Below are 26,291 nucleotides of genomic sequence, written 5' to 3'. Positions count from 1 at the left end.
TATATAATATATTATATGATTTAGAAAATACTAATATAATATAATATATTGTAATATTAATATAATATGTAATATAAGTTATAATATGTGGTAAGATATGATATGATATAATGTGATATATTATATATAATATGATATATTATATATTATATATATATAAGAACATTTCTATTCTCTCTACTTAAAAATATAAGAAACCCTATTGTTTTACAGATTTGAAAACAGTTCATTGGGGTCAAAGTCATTTTCAGAGTGCTGTAAACCTTTTTCTGATTACTTGCTTTTGTCTCTAATACCATTAATAGCCTCATAGCTCAACACAGCCCTAGACCACCATTTGCAGCTTATTACGAACTCATTAAAGAGGACCTGTTCCATGGCAGAGCCTCTCTTGCAGTGAAGAGTGTTTCTGTTAGATAAATTCTCTATCACTTTGTATTTTCTTTTCTTAAGTATCAGGGATTCATTTTGCAAAAGGACATAGTCACTAAGTTTTTCTTCAGTGAATAGCAGATATTCACGCATAAGCTATTGGTCCAGTACAAATTGTTTATTCATGGGAGCACATAGATTTGAACTCCTTATTGAAGAGAATTACTAAATAAGGAAAAGAGATGTTGGCCCTTATATCTCCTTTTTCATCTATGATTTAATTTTCTTTGCTACTTTATATATTATGATATTAAATTCCTCAACAAATACACTGTAGATGTGAAACAGAGACGTAAGAGGGAAATATCTCATTCCTCATCAAATGGACTAGCCATGGAGAAACAGGTGGGGTGACCTACTTTACAGTTTCCATGGAAGAAAAGATTTAAAATGTATTATTTCTGTCTCAGGGATTTGTATTCCCAAAATTGAAAACAGTTTAAAATAGGAAAAGTGTGAGCTTATTAGCACAGTAATACCCTCTAAATTCTCACTCCCTAGTGAAGGTAGAAATGTGCTAATTAATCAATTGCTCAATTAGGAGAGACTCTTAAGAGCACATTTGTCCTGGGAAAATATAAGCAGCTGAGGATCTGCCTTGAAAAATAAGCGTCTTAAAGGAATTATGTGCAAAGTGGTATATTTTGGGTATAATTCTCCAGAAGAAAATAGTATTTATGACTGAGAGATTTGCTCATTGAAGCTTTCCGTTTTGAAGATGAACCTTTTCCAGTTAGAAGATACTGTACATAGAAGGGTGTGTAGAGTTTGTACTTATTTATCCATTAAATTTAGTACTTACTTAATGAGTATCTAGGTACCTTCATAAAACTTTGTAAGGATTTAATAATTCATGTAAAGTGCTTAGAGAGTGTGATGTAAGGGAAACATAAATATCTAAACAAGTAATGTTATCTAAGAAATACATAGCTTCCATTCCACAAGTGCAATAGTCCACATATTTCTGTGGGCTTATGAACGTGCAAGGCGTGTGCTAGGAACGGAGGGTGGAAGGCCCTCGGGGACAGCGTGAGGTGAGTGCATGGCAAGTGAGGCTGCGCAGACAGCAGAGGGCGCATCGTCAAGAGGCTGATGGGTTACGCGTAGAAAGGCAAACTTGTACAATTATGGATTAATGTGATCGACGCTGGTTAGGGTAAGTGTGAGACCAGTGTGGAGGAATGAGAAGAGCAGACCAAACGCAGTAAGTGTAAGCACGACCGAAGCTCAGATGAGAGAACCTTGAGGACTCAGGTTAGAGCACTATCAGTAGAGCTTCCACCTTCCCCCATTGCAGGCTTCTAACGTGTGAATGCCTGTAACAGCAATCACCCGTTTCACGGAAATGATTTCAAGCTCATAGGATCCCTTTCGATGCAGTGTTCAGTCTCGTGGCTGAATAGACAGACCCCTGGAACAGCCAGATGGAGAGCCCCAGGGCACCTGCCCAGGCCTTGTCCCCTTTCGATTCTTCTAAGTCCCTTCCTCTGGCTCACGGTCACGCTTTTGTCAGCATTCTGCTTTCAACTCAAACCCCGCCCGCCTTTCTAGCCATTTTGCAAAGAACCTGGTCAGACTACGTGTTGGCTTTTATCTCCATGTCTTTTTTTTTTTCTTTTAAGTTTTGTTTGTTTCTTTTTATTTTTGGCTCTGCTGGGTCTTCACTGCTGCACAGGCTTTTCTCTAGCTGAGGCAAGTGGGGCGCCACCCTTCACTGTGCGGACGCAGGCTCCTCGCTGCAGGAGCTTCTCTGCAGGGAGCGCAGGCTGTCCAGGGCGCGCAGGCTCCAGTAGTCGCACCTCGCGGGTGCAGAGCGCAGGCTCAGTAGCTGTGGCGTGCAGGCTGCCTTTCCAAGCCAGCATGTGGGATCTTCCCGGACCAGGGATCAAACTCAGGTCTTGTGCATTGGCAGGCTGATTCTTTACCACTGAGCCACCAAGAAAGCCCTTTTTCTTTTGAATCACCCTCGATCTCCTGACTGGTGACCACCCCACTAACCTGCTCTGTCTGGAGAACCAGTCCAGTTCTCCAGAGTCCCTCTCTTGATCCGTTTTTTCTGACAGTCCAGGAACAATAAAAACTAAAATTATAATTTACTGTTATTTTAAATTAAAGTTTGTTACAGTGTCCAGAAGAAAAAAGTAAACCAAGTTAAGATTTTCCTCTGAGTTCATTAAAGTGATGCTAATAAATGTTATGCAGCCAACATCAACCAGTTGCCCAAATGGATTACACAAAATAACAGGATCAAATGACTATATTTTCATAGTCTTAACTTTTTGTACTACTCCTGAGAGTTTTATTAGAACTAATTAAGTATCTTGACTTGAAAATCTTACTTGCAATCTCCCCTTTCCCTTTGATATTAAGTCAGTTGATTACCAACCAGATTTGCTATCATATAACTCATAATAAAATAATTGAGTACTTGCCATATGTATGGTGTCATAAATAAATCTTTTATCCCCACTCCTTTTGTTTCCCTTCAGTAGGAGGAGCTGAATCAGTATGATATTCGTGGGTTTTCTCTTCTTCTTTACTTCTTTCACCCTTAGCACTAAAGCCCATCAGTGGTACCCCTATACTGAAATTGCTAGGAATTTCCAATATTATATGGTTTTTGAGATTAGTGACCCAGCATCGAGTACAAATGAAATATGAAGAAAATGCCTCAAATAGAGATCAAACCCAAGTACAAAAGTAAAGGGAAGTAAACAGATATTAGTTCAGCAGGAAAATAACACTCTGGCAAATATCAATTCACACTCCGGAATAACTGTGAATGCCTCCAGTGACACTTGACATAACGCAAGAGGTTCCTTTTCCTGGGACAAGTGACGGGAATGGATCATGAGCTGCTGCAACAGCTATCGAGATCCTAATACAGGCTCAGCACTGTGCTGTTGCTAAGAGTACAAAGAAGAGGGCCCATTTCTTCTTAAAGTATAAGAAGAAAAATTTTGAAGTCCTAGTAAGTTTCTTTTTCCTATTTCCTACTCCAATTTTTATATACGGTATTATAAATAGTATAAAATAATAACATCACATTCAAAGCAAAAATGATTTTTAGCATAGAGTTGACTGTAGCAAAGAGTAGAGATGGAGAAACTTATCTAGCATGTAGCAATCCTCTGATCCTAGGAACGAAAATATATATATATATATATTAGTTAATAATACATTTATTCTTAATCATTTTCCAACATTTTCACTAGGTTTTTTCACATATTTAAAATATAGTTCTTCACTCCAATATAAAATGTACTCAAATCTTTGATTTTTAAGATGTTTACCGAACCTAATACATACACTAAATGACCACTGAATGCGATTGCAGAGACTGAAAGGTGGTTGGCTGTGGATAAGGGATGCTACACGGATGACAGTGTAGATCTGCCTCTTTAAGCTTCCTGGGGTAAGGAGGGCCTGCTAATCTAGATGGAACTGAGCTTGCATATGGAGACTGAGCGATGCCATCTGTGAGGATTAGAGGTCTGTAGGGACACGAACCATCCACTCCAGCATCCTTGCCTGCAGAGTCCCAGGGACAGGGGTGCCTGGTGGGCTGCCATCTATGGGGTCGCACAGAGTCAGACATGACTGAAGCGACTTAGCAGCAGCAGCAGCAGCAGGGACATGAACCAGGGAATATGTTACAAATACTCTCAACAAGTTGTTGGCATAGCTTCCCGTAATCAGATTCCCCATAGGGCATGACTACCTTAAAAACCGTAAATGTTCCATCACAAAAGCCAACACTTTTTGTTGGTAAGATACAGGATAGTGCAGTGATTATCAAGGCTTCCCTGGTAGCTCAGCTGGTAGAGAATCTGCCTGCAATGCAGGAGACACCAGTTTGATTCCTGGGTCAGGAAGATGCTCTGGAGAAGGGATAAGCTACCCACTCCAGTATTCTTGGGCTTCCCTGGTGGCTCAGACAGTAAAGAGTCTGCCTGCAGTGGGGGAGACCTGGGTTTATTCTGTACATAAACACATCTGTAAGTAAATACAACCCCTTAAGTTCTACTTTATCATAAGTATATTTACTACTCAATGCACAATGCATGATTCTCCTAAAGTTTTATGTATTTAAATTGTCAAAAAATATTTTTGTCTTCTCATTGGAAAAAGGAAATCAGCTTTTTTTCAGGTTCACACTGTTTGAGTTTATGGAACAAATCTATATTTATTATAAAGATTCCATGTAGAGAACAATTCTGTGATTCTGTAATTTTTGCATACATTTATAGTGATGTTTTTGCCTTCCAGCATACATCACTGGGGCATTTAATCTACCTGTACATGATAAATTTGATAACGGTAGAGGGATATAGAAGTAGGAGGAAGCATATAATATGACTGACAAGACTTGTGCTCTTTTGATTGGAAAGGAAAAATGTACTTCTCTCTGAATGTTTTCTAAGTTAGAATATTGGTTGAGCATTGGCCAGGTTCATGGATAGACATCACTCTAAATGTAAAATCTTCCCTTTGTTGTTATGTTTATGCATTTTCGTATATTGATGATTAATAACTGAGGTGGTATTTTTTGGCAACATTAACAAAGCAAATAAATAAGATGAGATACCTCCAGTCATTACTATAGAAACAGATAAACACCAATAAATGTTAAATATTTTCCTTCACAAATGTACACATATGTATTAACATTAATACATCCATAGTCTCAAATTCCCTTGATCCTAGGAACAAAAAGTGATTTTTTTTCCCTCTTTGTTTTAGTAACTTATTCAGTGCCAAATCTGGCAGTTCATCCAAACTGTAAAACCACACTTGAAGTCCAAAAATGTCATAAGCAATGGGATCAAATTAAGAACACAATGGGAAGTGATATCCTCAGATGAAACCAGAAAGGTTAAGAGTCCATTTCATTGTTTAAACTTGAAAATGTGTGCTATCTAACTCTCATTTGAGACTTCCTGAATTGTTGGTAGGGAGATTATTTTCCTTCTAACAATGTTTTAAAGATAATTAATTTAATTATTTCCTTCAGTGAGTATTGAAACAGGGAGATTTCAGTATTAGAGTATTTCAACAAACTTGCAAAACACAGAAGCGTTGTCATTCCACTTGATCAATGATGAATCAGATACAGAGAAAATGATTGCTAAATAGTAGAATAGCAGTTTACTTAAAAAAAAAAAAAACTATATAATTAACTCACAAAAATAAGGTACCAGACTCTCTGGGGCACTTTCTCATCTTTCTTTTTCCTTGTCTGTCCAAAGAACACTCTGTGAACAGAAGTCTCTAAAAAGAGGAAGATCTTTTCATCATAGATTTTAGAGGCAATATGGAAAGAATCAGAAAACAGGTCAAGGGGGCGGCTTTCCATGATGTCACTGAAACCGCTTACAGTCTTCATGATCCTTTCCAAAAATTAAGATGAAGCTATATAAATGCCCTAAGAACATATTAGTTACTCTTCTTTCTCTTCACCCCTTTAAAAAAACTGAGATTGCAAAGAAAATTTCATCATGTAATTGAGTCTTTATCATTTGCCCCGATCTCTGAGGCTCTTATTTTTAATGCATACAAACTTTAAATCAGTCTGTCTCTTTCACACACATATGCATGGGTGCACACACACATATAGCATGTAATGCTAAAGGAAGGGCAAATAGAGATTAAAAAAAATAGCAATTAAATGGTTAAAAAGAAAGGTTTTCATCTCTGTGTTCCCTCCACTATATGCCCCTTTTCAATGGAAAATTGTTTAGAAATTAAAAAGAAAACCCCAAAACATCATTAGCCCTGGACTAAACAATTTCTATACATTTAATGAAAAGTACAACCAAACTGAGAATGTAGCTTTCATTAGGACGAATAAGCAATCTGAGTTCAGAGCAAGAGTTAAAGTGCAGCAGACAACCTGTGAGACAGTGGTGTGAACATCAGTCATAATGTGATTTAGCATCCAGAAAGTGGGCTGTATCAAAAGTTTAGAGAGAACTTTGGGCTGATGATGGAATGCCTACTAAAAGTACCTGTGTGAATTTCTTTTGCATTTCAAACCTATTCTAGATCCAAGGCATTGCACAGTATGTGTCTATGTCAGCCTGTGCTTGTCCCTCCTCTGGGCTTCTCCTCCAGATCTTTACTCACTCACTCCCACCTCTGACATCTTTTCCACCCCTTGCCCCCATTGCAATCCCACCAGTCTTTCACAGAGGCTCTCTTGATTTTCCCTCTTTGTTTATAATCATGATCTCCTTTGAAATTTTACGGTACATTGCTCTTTGCCTACATAAATCTATGCATGATGTCGACCTAGGAACCACAGTGATGCGGATCTAATGACAGTCCAGCCAGATGAGGTCCCCAGGGACGAGGCTGAATCATCGCCATAATTTTGCTGCTGGCATCTTGCTTCGTATATAGTGTATGCTCAGCAACGGGGTAGTTACGTGAATGAATTTCCCAAGGCTGTGATGAGTCAGCTGTGCTCAGAAGTGTTCTGTCATTGTATCAGAGCACTTTTGTCAGAGTACTTTCTAGTGTTAGAATACTTATAATTCATAATTACTCTAGTTTTTCTAGTTATCAGAGGAAACAGTTGTACACAGAAGTAATTGGAATGGATAAACATGGGAATGGTGGGGACAAAGAAATCGATGAAAGGGAGAGAGGGATCAAACTGATGCGTCTGTAGATATCATGCTGGGAGAACAAGTTACAAGAGAAAAGGTAGCCACTTCATTTCTTATATCTTTCCTTTTCATGTTGACTGAACTTTTCCTGCAATTCAGGAAAGTGTTTCCTGAGTCTCAGAAATCATAATTTCTTTTTAGAGCTTCAGACGCTTGACTCTCAGCAGATCAGTATTCTGGTGTCAGTAGGTTAATTGTTAATCAACTGTTATCAAGGGCTATCAAATATGGCAGCTGACATATCTGAGATTTTTACTAATTCTAAACCTTTTTAAAAATTTTGCCTTTACTTTCCATGTAGAACTATGTTGTTAAGACAGAAGTATACCTATGATGTCTGCTTCTAATGAGCTTGTGGTTTGGGGATGTCAAATAGTTAAATTGCAACCAAGAATCAGCAAATTATATGCTAAAATATGTTATAAACTTGCCTAATCTTTGGTGATCAAAATATAAGAGAGTATATAACCCACCTCTCTGTTTTTATGCGGAAAGTTAAGTCTTAGTCGCTGTCATTTCTGACTCTTTGCAACCCCATGGACTGTAGCCCACCAGGCTCCTGTGTCCATGGGATTTTCCAGGAACAACGTGTTGAAGGCCGCATAACTAATGACAGAGTCAGAACTAGACCTAGATACCCTGAGAGGGTAACATTACCATGGGCTGGGTTCATCTAGGAAGATTTCTCAACAGGAATGGAATTCCACACAACCTAGGAGGTTAGGTAGAAATGAAGCAATACCCAGTGGGAAGTAGGGTATAATCAGGAAAGGGGAATGGATAATGTGGATAACTTGTAGGTCAAAACAACAGTTTTCGTTTAATAACAGAATGTGATAAATTTGGAAATTCAAAACATTTTGCTATAGGGTTAGAATTTTTTCCAAGAATATTTTTTTTGAAAATTTCTGACCAAAATAACATGGTCAAAGTCATGTATTTTTTGATATCTATCTAAGATTTGGGGGAAATAGTAAAGAGAGAGAAGAGAAGAGAAAAAAGGTGGATGAAATAATTTAAAATGATCATAACTACTCAGTGTGGAAGGTGAGGTTATGTACAAATGGAAATGAGGGAATTAATTAAGAAAACAAATACTCAGGAAAAGTTAGCAGAAGATTTAGAATGCTTATAAAGAAGATTTCCAATGCTGAAATACATGAAAGGTAAATTAGGATGCCCCCTTTTTTTTTTTTTTTTTTTAGTAAATGGAGGAGGAGCAAATTAGTTGGCTGGTAATAATAGATTCTGGTGAGTTTGCAGTGATCCCCTGACTCCCAAGTTGAAATGCCCTGTAGGCAATTAGAAATGTGATACTGGAGTTCATGGTAGCGGTCAAGATTAAACAAATAGACTGTGAATTTTACAAATAGAGGTGCTAATTGAAACCACGGGACATGATAAAGTTCATGTAAAAGAGAAGGAAGGGAAATACAGATCCTATCCTTATAGTCTCTTATTGAAAATTCAAGAATTAACTTTAGTTACACTCAAAGAGAAACAGAAAATGAAATTTTAAAAAATCAGTTTTGTATGTGTGTGTTAGTTGCTTAGTCATGTCTGACTCTGTGCGACCCCATGGACTGTAGCTTGCCAGGCTCCTCTGTCCATGGAATTCTCCAGGCAAGAATACTGGAATAGGTTGCCATTTCCTACTCCAGGGGATCTTTCCCACCCAGGGACTGAATTCAGGTCTCCTGCCTTGCAGGCAGATTCTTTACTATCTGAGCTACAAGGGAAGTCTGTGCATAATTTTTTTTATTAAATTTGATTCAGTTTTATACATATGCTTATATAAATTCATAATGCATATACATATAATTTTGATATAATACTCTTCTGATAGCTACTGCTACTTTTGACACCATTACTATGAGTACTATTTATTCTTAAATTAGTGCATATTGGGTGCCATATAGTATACACTGTTTTCATCAAAAGGGCTTAAATTGTTGAAATCCATTAGAGATTATTAGATAGTAGAACATTCCATGGTGGAGACAAATTTAATATACAGTTAAATTCTCATCATCACATAAAAGAAACACAAGGCAAAGACAAAATTGGCATATCTTTTAAATGGTCCAGAGTGGATATATTATGTATGTATATGAGTATACCTATGTGTGTATAGAACATGATCTGAGAATATGTGTACTCTGTATAATCATATAAAAATATGCAAATGTATGAAAAATAGCTTTTACACTAGCTTAATTAATTTACTGAGTGATTATGAATGTACTAGTTAATTGAACAAATATTTATTTCTTAGTTACTTAAGTTGCATTCTAGTTCAGAGAGACAAATGATAAATCACATAATTAATATATGCATATAGCAAGTTAAATTGTGACAACAGTTAGGGAGAAATTACAGTAGGAAAAGAGATGACGGAGGACTGTATTTCAAAATAGGATGGTCAGGGTATATTTACTGAGAAGGCAGCATTTAAGGAAAGACCTGAAAGAAATGATTGAGTGGTAGAAATTTCTAGGGGAGGAACATTCTTTTAGGCCATTCCAAAAGCCATGTGCTCCTCAGAGTGAGGCTCTGGGCAGAGGAGTGACCGGCCGACTCGCTTTCTCTCGGCTCTCTCTGGCAGCTGTGTTGAGCGTTGGTAAATATGCACCAGCGTGTCGCCACTGTACCAAACAGAGGTGCGTGTGTTTCTTAAAAATTGTGAAAAAAGAAAAAGGAGGAAGGAGAGGAAGGGGCAAAAAGAAAGAGGAGCTGGGAGAAGGAGGAGAGGAGGAGGTGGGGGCAGAAGAGTTGGAGGAGGACAGGAAGAACTTTTCTGTGACAAAATGCTGCCCAAGATATCTAAGGCTCCCTTCTCTTTAGACACAGAAGGTAGTTAGGAGTGCTCTCTATCCCGAGAAGTGTGTGACGTGCAGAAACACAAAAGGCTTTTTAGCATTGTAATGCCTAGAGATCTAGACTAAAGCTGTTTATTTCTCATTTAAATAAAAGAAAAAGCTGTTATTTCTAAGAAGAGAAGCTTAGATTAACTTTTGATTATTAAGTTCTAGATAATAAATATTCTTTAATTTTAGTAAGTCATAGATTTTTAAAAATATAAACTCATACTCTAGTCTAGAGTTTGGATAACTTTCTCAAACATGGGAAGTAAATATTTAGAGGGAGGGTATTATATCTGGTAAATAATTTACTGAACTAACTTGCTCACTTTCTGCTTCATCTTGGTATCCACAGAACCGTATAACTTGCCAGACTTCCCTTTCTCATCTTTATCTTTTTAAATTTAATATCTTTTTAAATTAAAAGATAGTTACTCTACAACATCGTGATGATTTTTGCCATACGTCAGCATGAATCGACACTAGGTACATGTATGTCTTCTCCCTCTCGAACGTCTCTTTCACTTTCCTCCCCATCCCACACTTCGAGGTTGTCACAGAGCGCTGGCTTTGGGTTTCCTGTGTCATTCTCTTTCTTATTTTTCTAATTGCATACTGCAAAGGATTGATAGGTGAATTTTCTGCAAATTTCATTCTCTCGTTTTATTCTCAGGTTTAAAGTTCTCCAGTGTTTACTTACTGCTGACAAACTAAACACCTCTCAAATCTGGGTCCAACAGAACTTAAAACCTCACTCCACTCTCTCCACAAACCTATTTACTGCTCCAACCAAGCAGATTCTCCAACTGTTCTCTAAATATGGAACATTCATTTTTTATTCTGTCACTACTCAGGGTGAAATCAGGGATATATTGTGCTTATTTGTGGTCATGCATGGGGTAAGGAAGTGGTTAAATGACCAATATTTACTTTTAATTTGTTGCTATGGAAATGAGAGGTGTTGTTCCCTTGATATTTATTTATATTCTAAGTCAGTGAGGCATGAAAATAATGATTCAATTAATAACAACAAAGTTTTATGAACAGGAACAAAGTCATAGCAATGAAGAAAATAGGCTCCATATTTAAAATAGATATTTATCTTTGGGACTTTAGTTACCATCTGGTGACTCAGATGGTAACTTTAACATTGACAGTCGCTGGACACAAGATCAGGGACTATAAACAAAGGAAGGCTTGATTTATTCCTGTTAGTTGCGAAGACCAAGGTTATGATTCGGACATAGCACAGAGTTTCTCTCTCTACTATGTGAAACTCAACTTTTCTCCTTACTGAAAATTCTCACCCCAGGCTTTTCTGGCCACTTAGAGCCTAACTTTTCCACTCCATGGCCATTCGCCACTGCAATCTCTGCCTTACTCTGAATTCTGAGAGTACCTCGTTCCTACACAAGTCTATTAGGGTGTCTGTCTTAGCCAACCTTCTCCTCTAGTGTGAATTGCCCTTCCACCAGCTCTCTGCTCTGAGAATCAGTGGGTTGTGCTGTGAATCCATTTACATAGGTAGTATTAAGGTGACAATAATCCTGTTTTGACCGGGATAAACCTAGTTTATGCATTTCATCACAGTGTTCTGTCAGTAAGATTTTAAAAAATTTTAACCAACTGTTATTTATAATTGCCTTAAAATAGGCCAGGATGGGTTTGATGGACTTCCACTTTACCTACACAGCTTCTGCAAGGTTTGTTTAGCAAACACAGTTAAGTCTTTAACATACTTTTGTTAAGTTGATCGTAAATATACCTTGCATTTCCAATCTTTATCAAATGCAGCATCAACTAATTAACACCTATTAACACCTATATTTTAAGAAGAGCATGTAGGGCACTCATTGATAAATTGAAGAGTGCTCAGATTCAAACTAATTCCTGGGAGAAGCATTTAGTGGTGTACCACGTAACTGTGCTGTTTGAGAGAAGAAAAATACCAGCTGTTAGTCCATAAGATGAGAAAGGTGGAAAAGAAAAGAGTTTGTGAACTAAGTGAGGGGTGGAGACTAGTTGAACCTCCAGATAGCAGTAGAGAGTTCTCTCACTGCATGTGGGTATGTAATTTTTTTCTGGTATAATTTATAAGTGCTTAGCTATTCAATTATTTGCTAATTTTTTTTGTCCATGAAATGTTTCAGAAATAGTGATCTAAAAAAAGGGAACATGTTTAATCAAAAATTGAGTACTGATTTTTTTTTTTACAAAGCTTTATTATGAACACATTACTCATTAATGTAATTTATTGACACTTCACATCTTTCAGAGAACTATCCTAATCTTACTGGCCATAGGAAAACCAGAAGATATAAATTTGAAAAGTATCAGTAAATGCTTCAAAATTTAACAGTTATTAATGTTTCTAAAATATCATACCCAAAGAGACTTATTCAACATGGTCAAACAAAGAAGGTGGGTTTATGTATCACTGGGTGGAGCATTTTAATTTTTTTTCCATATAAAGCCCTTCTATGTAAATTTCACTAATTTTTTTTATTTCCAAGTTTTTTGTGCATGTATGAAATGAGAATAGTTAATATTTTGTCTAGTAATAGAAGAATTTCCTAAACATAAATTATATCAGAAGAGAACATTGATTAAGTCCAATAATGGCTTAATTATTTTTCATCCAATTCCTGGAATCAAAGTAAAATTTTGGAAGATTATTCTGTAGTTAAGCAATCTGACATAATTGTAAATTCAGCTAATATACTCAATTTTGAAGAAATAGATTGTGCTTTGCTTGAGAATACAGATTCACATTTAGATGGAGTATTAATACATTGTCATGCTAAAAACAATGTTCTGCTACATTAAGAAACAAGTGGACATGAGTATGCTTGGGATTGGTTACGATACACATATAATTCATAGTTGCATTCACTACAGCTAAGATATTCCATCAATAAAAATAGAAGTTAAAGTACAGAATCACAAAAGAACTCAAATAGCCAAAAAAATCCTGAGAAAGAAGAGCAAAGCTGGAGTCATCACATTATCTGAATACAAACTATGTACTCCACTGCTAGAGTATGGTACTGGCATAAAAATAGAAACATTAGGGCAATGGAAGAATCGAGAACCCAGAAGAAAATCCATTTATATGGTCAACTAATATTTTATAAGAGATTCAAGAACAGTTAGTGGGGAAAGGATATTTTCTTTAATAAATGGTATTGGGAAAACTGGATAACCATATGCAGAAAAATGTAATTTATATCTTATATGCCTTAAAAATATTAACATGAAGGGAATTAAAGATGTAAACACAAGATCTGAAACTGCAAAACTACCAGAAGACAACATAAGCAAAAGGTCCTTGACATTGGTTTTGAAAATGATTTTTTAGTATGAAATCAAAAGCATAAACAACAACGGCAAAATTTAGTAGATGGAACCACATCAAACTAAAAGTAAATAATCAACAAAATGAAAAGACAACCTACAAGATGGGAAAAAAATTTGCCAACTATCTCTGATGTAGAAAAAACTCATACAACTCTAACAAAAATAAACATCCAGTTTTAAAATGGGCAGAGGAACTTAGTTTCATTTTTCTGTAGAAACAAAGTTGCATTTTCCCAAAGAAACTATCCACATGGACAATAGGTATATAAGAAGACACTCAACATTAGTAATTATCAGGGAAATGCAAATTAACCTCACACTTACAGGGTGGCTGTCACCAAAAAGGGCTCCCAGGTGGCTCAGTGGTAAAAAATCTGCCTACCAATGCAGGAGATGTGGGTTTGATCCCTGGTTCAAGAAGATCTCCTGGAGAAGGAAATGGTAACCCACTCCAGTATTCTTGCCTGGAAAACTGCATAGAAAAAGGAGCCTGGCATGCTATAGTCCATGGGGTCACAGTCACATACAACTGAGTGACTGAGCATACCCACATCATCAAAAAGAGGAGAGCTGACGAATGTTGGCAAGAATGTGGACTGTTGAAGGAAATGTATATTGGCATAGCAACCAGGAAAAACAGTATGGGGTTTCCTCAAAAAATAAAAAAAATAGAACTACCACCTAACCCAGATATCACTCTTCTGCATGTATATATATGAAGAAAATGAATCATAATTTTGTGGAGCTATCTGCACTTCTGTGTTCATTGAAGCATTACTCATGAGAGTCAAAATATAAAAACAACCTAAGTGACCATCAACAGATGCACAAATAAAGAGGATATGGTGTGTATATATATAAAATATTATTTAGTCATGAGAAAGAAGGAAATCTTGTCATGGATAGCTGAACTCCTGGAAACAGAGAAGAAGGTCAGTTACTAGGGCCTGGGAGGTGGGGGAATTGGGGAGATGCTGGGGAAAGGGCGCAAACTTCCAGTTAGAAGGTCTTGGGATCTGATACAACAGTGTAAATATAGTTAACAATCCTGTAGTGTGTACTTCAGATTGATAAGAGACTACATTTTAAATTTTCTCACTATGAGAAAGAAATGGTAATTATGTGACATGATGGAAATGCTAGGTAATGTCCTGGTGGTAATCATATTACAATATATGTATATGAAAGCAACACTGTTATACACTTTAAACTTATATAATGTTACATATCAGTAAATAATACATTATTATTACACAATTACAACATATTGCACAATTGTATCTTGATAGAATTGGGAAACAACAGTGACATACTTTATTTTCTTGGGCTCCAAAATCACTGCAGATGGTGACTGCAGCCATGAAATTAAAAGACGCTGACTCCTTGGAAGGAAAGTTATGACCAACCTAGATAGCATATTAAAAAACAGAGACATTACTTTGCCAACAAAGGTCCATCTAGTCAAAGCTATGGCTTTTCCAGCAGTCCTGTATGGATGTGAGAGTTGGACTATGAAGAAAGCTGAGTGCCGAAGAATTGATGCTTTTAAACTGTGGTGTTGGAGAAGACTCTTGAGAGTCCCTTGGACTGCAAGGAGATCCAACCAGTCCATCCTAAAGGAAATCAGTCCTGAATATTCATTAGAAGGACTGATGCTGAAGCTGAAACTCCAATACTTAGGCCACCTGATGCGAAGAATGGACTCATTTGAACAGACCCTGATGCTGGGAAAGATTGAAGGTGGGAGGAGAAGGAGACGACAGAGGATGAGATGGTTGGATGGTATCACCGACTCAATGAACATGAGTTTGAATAAACTCTGGGAGTTGGTGATGGACAGTGAAGCCTGGCAGACTACAGTCCATGGGGTCACAAAGAGTCAGAGCAATTGAACTGAACTGAAAGTTGGAAAAAATATAAATTGTAGTTTGAGAAAATTTGCAGTGTTTGTTATAAACAGAGTTAGAATAACTGAATAGCAATTTTTAAGACAAAGCTCAGGCTGACTTAATTATCATACACCGGTATGACAGCATGTACTTTCTTTGCTGCCCATTATAATTTGAACTTTTAAAATGTGGGTGCTTCAGGAGAATTATTTTACAAAACAATATGTATACATTGGTATTTATCTTTTTTATGTAAGCAAATCTAAAGGTTGTTTCTGTTTTTTCAAATCAGAAAATTTTAACAAAAACCTTCAGAAAATGGAGAGCTAAGAGTGCACCTTTTGAAGCTTTTGTTAAATTGCAATTACTAAAAAACACACTTGAAAAAAGAATCACTTTAAAAATTTTTATTACAAAAGAAAGAGATCAACTGAACAAATTATGAGCTTACATGACATATTAGATTTAATTTTGAAATTGTATAACCCTGCTTTTGTATATTTCAACTTAGGAAATGAATATTTTGATGGAGCTTTACCTTGATAGATTTCTATCCTATACATAAGGAAATAAAATTAAGAAGGTCTAAAAGATTACAGCAACTATAATTTCAAATGAATCATGAATAGATAGAACCAGTTTAATGAATTTAATCATGTAAAATCTCTCTCAAAGAAAGATACTTCATTCTCACAAACATACACAAATTAATATTTGTCTCCAATTATCAGATTTTTCTCTGATCATAACCAGTACCTTTCAATGATAACTATCATGGCTTATAGGAAAAGGGCAATGGAATTTGTTACCAATTTAAAGTTTATTGACCACAATGTATTACTTTAAAAATATTGAAAATATTTTTATGAAAAAAATTGTAACTAATGAAAAAATTATTATTCAATAAAATACTGATGAGATAGTGTTATAATAAGATTTGTTGCTGCTGCTGCTGCTGCTGGATCACTTCAGTCATGTCCGACTCTGTGCGACCCCATAGACGGCAGCCCACCAGGCTCCCCCATCCCTGGGATTCTCCAGGCAAGAACACTGGAGTGGGTTGCCATTTCCTTCTCCAGTGCATGAAAGTGAAAAGTGGAAGTGAAATGTCTCAGTCGTGTCTGACTCTTAGCGACCCCATGGACTGCAGTCTACCAGGCTCCTCCATCTATGGGATTTTCCAGGCAAGAGTACTGGAGTGGGGTGCCATTGCCTTCTCCAAATAAGATTTGTTAAGTAACGTTAAATATAAGAAAATGTACCCATATAAATATTTTGTAGCATGCCATATACATGGATATATACATTTTTTTTTCCCATCTCCTTGCCCCATCCAACCTATGCCCAAAGTGATAGAAGGAGATTAGAGGGTAGGAGTAGAGAGGCTGAGGAATTTCTGTTCTCTTCTGGCTATTTTTAATATATAGATATATTTTGATTTTTGAAATTATTCCTAAATAGAGCCATTTTATAAGCTTATCAACATGGTAAATTTTGATAAGAAAAAATGATTTGATACATTAATTTAGCACTTCCTTTAACTCATGTATCCTAATGTGGAAGATAAATTGTATAGTTACTCTAATTATGTGTCTCAAGGAGTTTCATCCTAGAGGGGTCATGGTAAATTTTAGTTCAATCAGCTAAGTCCTCGCTACAATCTGAGAGAGACAAACTGGAGTAAGACCTCATGAGTTCCATCCTGTCTGTACTATATGTGCTGTCTTGTGACTTATTTAAATTCTGTGCCTCAGTTTACACCTGTATATAATAGGCTAATAATAGTGTCTGTCTTGTGTTGCAAAGACTGTATTAATTAAAATATGTAAAGACTTAATCCCTGGTTCATAGTAAGCTCTCAGTACAATAATCAATGATGTTTAACTTAATTGCATGGACACATTCAAATAAAACCATAAATAGTTAAAGGCATCAAGCAGCTGCATTGTATTTCAACACCCGCTTACTTCTGATGTTTTAATTGTCATTTAAAACCCCTCAGATAGCTATGAATCCTTGCCAATGAGGATAAGAGAATAAAAGAATACATATTTGTTTTTATAGCCAAAGTTATATAAATAACAGAAAAGGCTTTTTCAAATATACTGATAGTGACCCTGTGCCCAAAGCCCAAACTAAACACACAATCCCCTCCCACCCATTCTTCACCCCTGAAATCCTACACATGACTGTAATTTGAGAGTCTTCCAACATGTCACCCACAAAATTAAACTAATAAAAAACATGAGGAAACTTTATTTGAGGTCTGACTATACAAACTTCAGAGCATCATGATATCCAGAAGAGATTCTTAGTAAGGAAACATTCATTAATCTTGGCTGCCAGATAAACAAATGAAACATTGTTATTTTGGCATGCTTTTATTGAAGCATGTTTTTTTTTGAATAGTGTGAAGGCTAAATATATTTTTAAAGCACTTTATTTAATGAGTACATTGGCAATTCTCAGTGTTCAAATGTTGCCAATCAAGTATAAAGTAGTGTTTGCTACATCAAAGAACTGACATTAGACTATTGAGTTTAAGAAGCTGGATAATTTTTAAATGACATTTTCAATAGACAGCATTAAAAGCAATGGAATAATACAAGGAGTTGGTGCCTATGTACCTGAAATACAAAATGTAATTATTTTATCTATAGTATCATTTTCAGGTGGTTCAGTTATATAAAATACAGAATCATTTTTTATGTGTTTATTTGTCTAAAAATATGAAATACATAAATGTACTCAGTGAAGAAAGGCAAACATAGGTTTCTATATAAAACTCTTATGAGTTCATTACTGTGTAATGAAATTGTGAGAAATCACTGCTAATTTCTCAAATTTTTGGATTTAGTAATTTTGCTTTATTTAGGAAGAAAAGTAGCTGCTTCCTCCTGAGAAGTAAACAGCTGGAGAACAGGATAACTTCAAAGTCTGGAAGAGCCCCGAGGCAACCGAGAAGAAACCAGAAGCTGGCCCATGGTGGAAACTGCCAAGTTCCAGATTTAGAAACTTTACTTCCGTTATTGATGTTTGTCCTTGGGGATTTTTTTTTTTTCTCTCTTCACCCGATTTTGCTCATGTTTTTCATTTATGAATACAAAACAAAACGTGACTACATGGTAAAGCATCAGACAAGGGCAATTTTAATAATTTATAGAAGGGTACAATTAAATTTGGGTACCAGACGAGGTATGTATAATAAAGGACAGCACACAAAAACTTTTTAGAACTTTAACAAAATGTCAAATGCAGATGGTTATTTAAATATATTGCTTGAACCAATTTTTGCTCAAAAATTGTGTTGTTCAAGAAAATGAGGAAAAGTTGTTAGATTTCTCTGGGTTACTAGAAGTCACATAAATTCAAATATTTCCATGTGTCCTCCAGAAACTACAGAAATCTCTAGTAGAGCATGCAGATCCCTTAATGGCTTATGATCCATGCATATAAAAACCAAGAGGTAGACCCTATTTAAAAACTTCATATTACAACTAATAGGCAAATAAACACCTAAATTCAGGAAACCATCTTGGAACCCAACCACCCCAGATCAAAAAATCAGTAAAGATTGTGTGGAAAAGAGGAGAGAAATGTGAAGGATCTACCCAACATGGATAAGATCACACCCAGAAAGAAAAAGTCCCATCCTGAGTGGGTTACTAAGAAAAAGACTGAGACAAATCAGCAAATAAGCACTTGGTATTATTGTTCAAAAGAGAGGATATAAGAAAGAGTTACATAAGAGGCACTAGTTTGGAGAAGAATGAAGTGTTTGGGAAAGTGTGCCAACCTTCAAGAGGTTTTGTGATAAAGGGGAAGTAAAAAGCAAAATCTGGAAACTACGTATCCTGAACAAACAAAAGAAAATCACAAAACAGGCACACAATCTCTCTCTTTTTCCCACCCTTTCAGTTCAGTTCAGTTGCTCAGTCGTGTCTGACTCTTTGCGACCCCATGAATCACAGCATGCCAGGCTTCCCTGTCCATCACCAACTCCAGAAGTTCACTCAAACTCACATCCATCAAGTTGGTGATGCCATCCAGCCATCTCATCCTCTGTCATCCCCTTCTCCTCCTGCCCCCAATCCCTCCCAGCATCAGAGGCTTTTCCAGTGGGTCAACTCTTCTCATGAGGCAGCCAAAGTACTGGAGTTTCAGCTTTAGCATCATTCCTTCCAATGAACACCCAGGACTGATCTCCTTTAGGAGGGACTGGTTGAATCTCCTTGCAGTCTAAGGGACTCAAGAGTCTTCTCCAACACCACAGTTCAAAAGCATCAATTCTTCAGGGCTCAGCCTTCTTCACAGTCCAACTCTCACATCCATACATAACTACTGGAAAAACCATAGCCTTGACTAGATGGACCTTTGTTGGCAAAGTAATGTCTCTGCTTTTTAAAATACTATCTAGGTTGGTCATAACTTTCCTTCCAAGGAGTAAGCGTCTTTTAATTTTATGGCTATAATCACCATCTGCAGTGATTTTGAAGCCCCCCAAAATAAAGTCTGCCACTGTTCCCACTGTTTCCCCATCTATTTCCCATGAAGTGATGGGACCAGATGCTGTGATCTTTGTTTTCTGAATGTTGAGCTTTAAGCCAACTTTTTCACTCTCCTCTTTCACTTTCATCAAGAGGCTTTTTAGTTCCTCTTCACTTTCTGCCATAAGGGTGGTGTCATCTGCATATCTGAGGTGATTGATATTTCTCCCGGCAATCTTGATTCCAGCGTGTGCTTCTTCCAGCCCAGCGTTTCTCATGATGTACTCTACATATAGGTTAAATAAGCAGGATGACAATATACAGCCTTGATGTACTCCTTTTCCTATTTGGAACCAGTCTGTTGTTCTATGTCAGGTTCTAACTGTTGCTTCCTGATCTGCATACAGATTTCTCAAGAGGCAGGTCAGGTGGTCTGGTATTCCCAGCTCTCTCAGAATTTTCCACAGTTTATTGTGATCCACACAGTCAAAGGCTTTGACATATTCAATAAAGCAGAAATAGATGTTTTTCTGGAACTCTCTTGCTTTTTCGATGATCCAGCGGATGTTGGCAATTTGGTCTCTGGTTCCTCTGTCTTTTCTGAAACCAGCTTGAGCATCTGGAAGTTCACGGTTCATGTATTGCTGAAGCCTGGCTTGGAGAATTTTGAGCATTACTTTACTAGCGTGTGAGATGATCTACCCTATAAACAGTGCCATGTAATAATGAATATATTCCCTGGTGGCTCACAAAACTGGTGAAGAATCCACCTGCAATGCAGGCAACTTGGTTTCGATCCTTGGGTTGGGAAAATCCCCTGGAGAGAGGGCATGGCAAACCACACCAGTATTCTTGCCTAGAGAATCCCCATGGAAGTGGAGCCTGGTGGGCTACAGTCCATGGGGGTCTCAAAGAGTTGGACACGACTGAGCAACTAAGCACATTAATGAATATATAGTTCACTGAACTAATAAAAGAGACTATTTCTGATGTAAGAATCATAGTACATGAAACAAAACCTTGCTCTCTAGTTTGCTCATAATCTTGTTGCTCATATAGGAAAATGAAATGTTATAAAATAAATAATGGCAGATTATATTCATACAAAATTATTATTGAAAGATGCAGCAAATAGGAAAGAAAACATTTTAGCTGATAAGAATTATACTCCCAACACCAACCTAGAGACCAAAGAAAGTTAAGATATAACATAAAAGCTGAATCAAGGTACTAAAATAAGAATTATCAAACATGACAAGGGGCTCTAGCCATATGTTGAAAAGTTAAGAAAAGACTTGGACCTTAAAAATACATTTATTATTGTTGTTCAGTTCCTCAGTTCTGACTCTTTGGAACCCCATGGACTGTAGCAACCAGGGTCCCCTGTCCTTCCCCAGCTCCCAGAGCTTGCTCAAACTCATGTCCATTGAGTCAGTGATGCCATCCAAACATCTCATCCTCTGTCATCCCCTTCTCCTCCTGCCCTCAATCTTTCTGAGCATCAGGGTCTTTTCCAATGAGTCAGCGCTTCGTATCAGGTGACCAAAGTATTGGAGCTTCAGCTTCAGCACCAGGCCTTCCAGTGAATATTCAGGACTGATCTCCTTTAGGATTGACTGGTTTGATCTCCTTGCAGTCCAAGGGACATTCAGGAGTCTTCTCCAACACCACAGTTCAAAAGCATCAATTCTTTGGCACTCAGCCTTCTGAGGTCCCTGAGGCTTCTGTGAGGTCCAACTCTCACATCCATACATGACCACTGGAAAAACCAAAGCTTTGACTAGACAGACCTTTGTTAACAAAGGAATGTCTCTGCTTTTTTATATGCTGTCTAGGCTGGTCATAGGTTTTCTTCCAAGGAGCAAGCATCTTTTAATTTCATAGCTGCAGTCGCCATCCACAGTGATTTTGGAGCCCCCAAAAAGGAGTCTCTCACTGCTTCCGTTGTTTCCCCATCTATTTCCCATGTAGTCATGGGACCAGATGCCATGATCTTAGTTTCTTGAATTTTGAGTTTTAAGGCAACTTTTTTACTCTCCTCTTTCACCTTCATTTAGAGGCTCTTTGGTTCCTCTTTGCTTTCTTCCGTAAGGGCGGTGTCATCTGCATATCTGTTGATTGAAGTAAGGCGAAAAGGAACAATAGAAAAAGAAAAATATATATAAACAATTTACACTGAACTGTAGGATGCTCATGGAAGAATTGATTTGCCTGAAGAATACAAGCAGAGTATTTAAGAAAAGGCATGAAAACAGACAAGATAGTGACTATAAAAATGAAGACCCCTGGAGGAGGGCATTGAAACCCAGTCCAGTATTCCTCCCTTCAGAATCCCATGAACAGAGGAGCCTGGTATGCGACAGCCCACAGGATCACAAAGAGCCAGACACGGGCATAAACAAGAAGAGGTAAATATAATCAAAAGTCATGTGATTGGGGAAAGAATATGATTGGTATAGAAAATACACAAAGAATATCCAACTCTCAAATAATTAAAATATCTGTAGAAGAAAAGCATGAAGATGGAAACTACAAGAAAATGTTCCGAAATGAGTGAAAGAATGAATTTTGACATTAAAGATTAAATTGTGTAATCAGGAAAAATTGACTGAAAGACTTTAAAGACAGAGAAAATCATTAAGAGCTTCAGGCCAAGTCAGTGACAAATAAAGAGAAAATCATATTGACATACAATTTATCAACAGCAACATAAAAATCAAAGCAATATAGCAGTAATTTTTAATAATTAGAAATAATTTTTTCTAATTATTTAGAAAATAACTAACTTAGGATTTTATATCCAACCTGTCCTTTCAATGTCAAAAGTATAGAAAATGAGTTTTAAGCTTGTAAGACCTCAAAGAAAATTGTAACCACGTGGTCATTCTTATTTATCTACTTGGGAGACAAGCCCCATTCAACCAGAAGATAACTAGAGAAACTCTGGAAAAAAGTTATTAGTGATTATTCGATGTGATTAATTGTAAACAGAAAAGTCAAAGAAAGGTGAAAGAAATGTTATATGCTCTCACAAAGTAAAAATATTGCAACTAAAAATATGGGAGGAGAATAAAGGAAGTGAAATAATTTACTGTTACATAAATATTAGGTGGGAGTCAAAAGTATAAACTTGATATTCCAAATAGTAGACGGTGAAATAAGAAAATGAAGATAAATGTATGAATGTATACCCATATAAATGCATATTCATTAATGAAAACACATATACATAGCTTTTAATGAAAACACCAATACAAAAAGATAGAGTCAGAATCCAAAGCACGAAGAAATAGGTCACATAGAGAATCACAGTATATATATATAACAAAAAACCAATATGAAATAGTTGAGACCAAATTGATCATACTAATCAATGTAAATGTCCTTAACTCATTTATAAAAATATCTTCAAATGTCTCACAAGGCAAGTCACAAGTCCTCAGCGTATATAAGATTTATACCTGAATCAAAGTAATTCAGAAAGGCTACAAACTGCAGGGCAGGCAAGGGTAAACGAAGCAGGTGGAAGCAAGGTCTGTGATTCAGATATCAAGTAGTCTAGATCATTAGTATTCAGGTGTGAAGATTAAATATAAAAAGAGAATATTTTAAGGAAGAAATCCACAGTCCACGATAAAAGTATGACAATTGCGTGTATCTATAAATAATGTTATATAGGAAATATGTTCAAAAAGGAAGAAGAGGTAACCTAATAAGACACTCATCACTGTCAGCCAGAGAATGAGAAGACAAGCCAGAGGCTGGGAATAAAAAGTGTTTTCAAAAGACATATCTGATAAGAGACTACATACAAAATATACACTGAACTCTTAAAACTCAACAGTGAGAAATCAAACAACTAGATTTAAAAACTGACCAAAGACCTAAGTGATATCTCTCCAAAGAAGATATACATCTGGCAAATAAGCATATGGAAAGATGCTCCTCATCATATGTCATCTGAGAAATGCACATTTAAAAAACAAGATACCTCTGCACACGAATTATAATGGCCAACATCCAGAACATTAACAGCAGCAAATACTGGTGAGAATGTGGAGCAATAGAGACTCATTCATTGCTGGTGGTGATGCAAAATGGTGCAGTCATGTTTGAAGAGTTTGTCAGTTTCTTACAAAACTGAAAATACCTTACCAAATGACCCAACAATTGCACTCTTGATATTTACCCAAAGTAGTTGTTACACTCATGTCTGTACAAAAATCTATAGCCCGCCAGGCTCTTCTGTCCTTGGAATTCTCCAGGCAAGAATACTGGAGTGGATAGCCATTCCCTTCTCCAGGGGATCTTCCCAGCCCAGGGATTAAACCCGGGTCTCTCTCCCACATTGCAGGCAGGTTTTTTACTGTCTGAGTCATCAGGGGAAGCCCCCAGATCTGTACACCAATGTTCACAATAACTTCATAATTGCCAAAACTTGGGAGCAATCAATATGTCTTTCAATAGATAAATGGATAAATTAACTGGTTAATTTATTAAATATTAAACAATGGAATATTATTCAACACTAAAGAGAAAGGTCCTTCAAGCCGTAAAAAGGCTTGGAGGAAATGTAAATGCATATTACCAAGTGAAAAAGCCAATCTGAAAAGGCTAAATACTACATGATTCCAACTGTATGACATACTGAAAAAGGCAAAACTATGGACACAGTAAATAAACATGATTTCAAGGGGTTGGTTGAGGGAAGGGAAGGAATGAATAGGCAGGGCACAGAGGAATTTTTTTAGGGCAGTTAAGATGCTATCTGTGACATCATGATGATAGTTAACATGTCATTACACGTGTGTTCAACAGAATGTCCAGCACTAACAGTAAACCATCATACAAACTATGAACTTTGCATGGTTGTGATGTGTCCATGTAGGTTTATAATTTAGTTGTAACATTTGTACCACTCTGGTGGGCGATGTTGATAATGATGAAGACAATTCATGTTGGGAAGAAATTTCTGTACCTTCTCCTTCAATTTTGCTGTGAACATAAGCTGCTTTACAATCATAACATCTCCCCTGCCCTCAACTGGTGATGTCATTTAAACATTTTTTTTCTCTATTTTCCCTTCTTTTTCAAATTATTTTCCCCTTTAGGTTATTACATAATATGAGCAGAGTTCCCTGTGCTATCCAATAGAACTTTATTGGTTATCTATTTTAAATATACTAGTGTATACATGTGAATCCCAAACTCTCAGTCCATCCTTCTCCCCCATCCCCTTCCCTCTGGTATCCAAAAATTTATTCTCCAAGTCTGTGAGTCCATTTCTCTTTTGTAGATATGTTCATTTGTATCATTTCTTTAGATTCTGCATGTAAGTGATATCATCTGATATTGTCTCTTGTCTGAATTACTTCATTTAATATGATAATCTCCAGGTCCATCCCTGTTGCTGCAAATGGCATTATTTTACTCTTTTTTTATGACTGAGTAATATTTCATTGTATAATATCCCATTGTATATATACATCACATCTTCTTTATCTGTTCATCTGTCGATGGACATTTAGGTTGCTTCCATGTCTTGGCTATTGTCAGTAAACATTGGGGTGCATGTATACTTTCAAACCACAATTTTTTCCAGGATATATGCCTAAGCGTTGGATTGCTAGATCATATGGTAGCTCTATTTTCAGTTTTATTAAGGAACATCCCTACTGTTCTCCACAGTAATTGTACCAATTTATATTCTCACCAACAGTGTAGAAGAGCTCCCTTTTCTCCACAACCTCTGCAGCATTTATTGTTTGTATATTTTTTTGTTGATGGTTATTCTGACTGGTGCGAAATGATACCTTGTTGTACTTTTAATTAACAATTAGTCTTCAAAATTACAAACAAGCTCATGCAGCTCAAATACCATAGAAACAAACAATGCCATCAAAAAAAAATAGGCAGAAGAATTAAATGGACATTTCTCAAAAGAAGACATACAGATGTCCCAGAGGCACATGAAAAGATGTGCAGTGCTGCCAATTATTGGAGAAAAACAGAAAGTCTTACTTAAAAAAATCGTATCAGTCCAACCTAAGTGAAATGGAAGAAAATATGAATATAGAATAGCGAAAGAATGTATTACTGAAGGAGCTTCCCCGATGGCTCAGTGGTAAAGAATCTGCCTGCAATTCAGGAGCTGCAGGAGAGGCAGGTTTGATCCCTGGGTCAGGAAGATCCCCTAGAGGAGGGCGTGGCAACCCAGTCCGGTGTTCTTACCTGAGAGAATCCCAAGGACAGAGGAACTTGATGGGCTAGTCTATAGTCTTCTGATACTCTGTTTTCCTATCAAGCACCCATATACTATTAAAAACAAACAAGCAAAAATAACGAAAAGCAATATATTGATGACAGAGAAAGTATCAGTAACCATAGACTAGATGATAAAAAAAAATCTTTCTCTAATCACAATGCAATAAGGCTATTGGTAGAAATTAATAACAAAAGCTTTGTAAATGATTATGTAAATAGAAATATAAGTGATCACTTTGATTAGAAACAAAATTTGTAAAAATTCTATTTTTTTTTAAAAGGTTAATATTAATGAAAACAACATGCCTGGAGGACAAACCGCAGAGTGGT

Source organism: Capra hircus, chromosome 6, assembly GCF_001704415.2.
Source record: "Capra hircus breed San Clemente chromosome 6, ASM170441v1, whole genome shotgun sequence".
NCBI lineage: Eukaryota > Metazoa > Chordata > Mammalia > Artiodactyla > Bovidae > Capra > Capra hircus.
This window is presented reverse-complemented; position numbering follows the sequence as displayed.